Raw genomic sequence first — 3,301 nt, 5'->3', positions numbered from 1 at the left:
GATTAAAGAACTCATACTGTCCAGAAACACTACTTATGCCATCTTTGGGGGAAATATTTTGTTCATTGCTCTTACCTTAAATGCCATGAGGACACTCACTCTGGAGAGAAACCCCATGAATGTCTTCTATGTGGGAAATGTTTCAGTTAACATTCTTTCCTTAAACAACATGTGAGAACTCACACCGGTGAGAAATCTTATCAATGTCATCTATGTGGCAAAGGCTTCCATCAATATTCTAACCTTAAACAACATGTGAGGACTCACACTGGTGAGAAACCCTATGCATGTTCTCTATGTGGGAAATGTTTCATTGATTACTCTTCCCTTAAACAACATGAGAGGATTCACACTGGAGAGAAACCCTATGAATGTCATCTTTTTGGGAAATGCTTCACTAATTGCTCTTCCTTTAAAAAACATAAGAGAACTCACACTGGAGAGAAACCCCATGAATGTCATCTATGTGGCAGATGTTTCAGTCAACATTCTCACCTTAAATAACATATGTTAACTCACACTGGACAGAAACCTCATCAATGTCATCTATGTGACAAAGGATTCAGTGGACATTCTGAACTTAAATGACATGTAAGAACTCATATCGGTGAGAAACCCTATGCATGTCATCTATGGGGGAACAAGGAAATCAAAGAAGATGTAAATAATTGGACGAATATTCCCTATTCATGGACAGGAAGACTAAATATTATTAAAATGTCTATCCTACCAAAATTGATCTACACATTCAATGCAATCCCAATAAAAACCAACACAGCCTTCTTTAAGGAACTAGAAAAACTATCAAATTTATTTGGGAAGGAAAGAGGCCCTGAATAGCCAAAGACATACTGTAAAAAAAAAGGAAATTGGAGGAATCACACTACCTGACTTCAAAACATACTACAAAGCAACAGTAGTGAAAACAGCATGGTATTGGCATAAGGAGAGACACACAGACCAATGGAATTGAATTGAAAGTTCTGATATAGAACCTCATATATAGAGCCATATAATATTCAATAAAGCCACCAAATCCTCTCAACTGGGAGAGAATGGCCTATTCAACAAATGGTGCCTCTAGAAATGGATATCCATATATAGAAGAATGAAAGAGGATTACCATCTCACACCTTATACAAAGATCAACTCAAGATGGATCAAAGACCTAAATATAAGAGCTAAGACCATAAAGACCTTGGAAAGCAGTGTAGGGAAACATCTACAAACCTTGTAATAGGAAATGGCTTCATGAACATCACACCAAAAGCACGAGAGGCAAAAGAACCAATAGATAAATGGGACTTCCTCAAAATTAAAGCCTTCTGCACCTCATAGGAGTTTGTCAAGAAAGTAAAAAGGGAACCAACACAATGGGAGAAAATATTTGGCCACCATATATCCGATAAGAGACTTATAACTTGCATATATAAAGAACACCTATATCTTGAAAATAAAAAGATAAGCAACCCATTTAAAAAATGGGAAAAAGATTTAAACAGACACTTCTCCAAAGAAGAAATACAAACGGCTAAAAAGCACATGGAAAAATGCTCCAAATCTTTAGCTATCAGGGAAATGCAAATCAAAACTACAGTGAGATAACATCTCACCCCCATAAGATTGGCAGCTATGAAAAAAAAAAAACAGAAGAATACAAATGCTGGAGAGGATGTGAAGAAATGGGAACACTCATCCACTGCTGGTAGGAATGTAGAAGGATCCAACCATTCTGGAGGACAGTTTGGCAGTTTCTCAAAAAACTAACCATAGATTTGCCATATGAACCAGCAATACCACTGCTGGGTATATACCATCAGAACTGAAAACAAGGACACAAACCGATATATGCACACCAATGTTCATAGCAGCATTGTTCACTATTGCCAAAGTTGGAATCAACCCAAATGCCCATCAACGATGAGTGGATCAGTAAAATGTGGTATATACATACAATGGAATACTACTCGGCTGTAAGAACAAATACACTACAAACACACATGATAACATGGATGAATTTTGAGAACCTTATGTTGAGTTAAGCAACCCAGGCATTGAAGGACAAATACTACATGACCTCAATGATATGAAATAAGCAAGTTGCCTCAGAGAGCTAGAGACTGGAAGATAGGCTCACAGGAAATCGGGGTGTAGAGGAAGGATGTAAGCTGACATCTACATGGGCGAAATCTATGATAAGCTGGTGGTAAGTATGTGCACAAGGAAGAGATAAAATGGGGGCATAGGTTACCTTTGGGTGGGGTTTGCGGGTTTGAGGGGGGCTAGGGATGGGCAGATGGGTAATATTGCCCAAGAAGTTGGGGAGAGGGAGGGGCAACATACAAATATAGGAGATTGTCAGGTGTTGGTTGAAAGTAAAATGCTGAGAAAACCTTTTCAAATAGAATTAGGAAAGTTACCTGTTTAGGATACTCAAAGGGGATAATTTGACACAGGACAGACTCTTAGGGAATATCTGAATGCTCATTTTGCCAGAGTGGCTTATACCATTGGGTAGAAACCCATATAATGAGAGTGAAGGTAGACCCACATCCTGGGGAGGACTAATGCCATCAAATAGAGGGAACTGTATCTCTCAAGAGAAAGGGTGGCTCCCAGGGCATTAGGACAGTTGAGCAAGTCAAGCCCTCAACACTGTTGCAAGTATCTCTGAACATGGCTCGTTAAGAAACAAAGATTGACTATCACTGTGGGGCCCAAGGGGAGGGGGAAATAGATATTGAATAGATGGAACCAAAGTAAATGTGAGGGCAAAAGAAGTGTTTCACAAGAGTTCACAAGGATGGATATAAAACATGCAATATTTCACCAAAAACATATAGGGGATGACAGACTAATAATGTAAACCATAATGTAAAACATAGGATAACTAAAAAAATTAGAAAACTGTATAGCCTAAAGTATAAACCACAATGTAAACAAAAATGTTACCTTGTTTGAAAGCTATTGTCTCAATATCTGTACATCAGTTTCAGTAAATATGACATGAATAAGTTAAAAGATTATTGTTGTGGAAGGGAAAAGGTTTTATAATGGATATGTGGGAGTACTGTATATTGTATAGATGAATTACTGTGATGTAAGGGTCTTGTGAAGAGAAGCTCAATAATTAGCCAAAAAGAAAAGAAAAAGATAGGATGTAGAATTTTTCCAAATCAATATGTATTCTATATCTAACCTTTAAACTCATTGCTATCTTCCATTTTACTATTAAGGGAATGTGACATTATACTGGGCTTCACTTTTCAGGAAGTTTTGGATCACAGAGTGGTTCAACAAT

This window comes from Dasypus novemcinctus, assembly GCF_030445035.2.
Source record: "Dasypus novemcinctus isolate mDasNov1 chromosome 20 unlocalized genomic scaffold, mDasNov1.1.hap2 SUPER_20_unloc_1, whole genome shotgun sequence".
NCBI classification, from domain to species: domain Eukaryota; kingdom Metazoa; phylum Chordata; class Mammalia; order Cingulata; family Dasypodidae; genus Dasypus; species Dasypus novemcinctus.
This window is presented reverse-complemented; position numbering follows the sequence as displayed.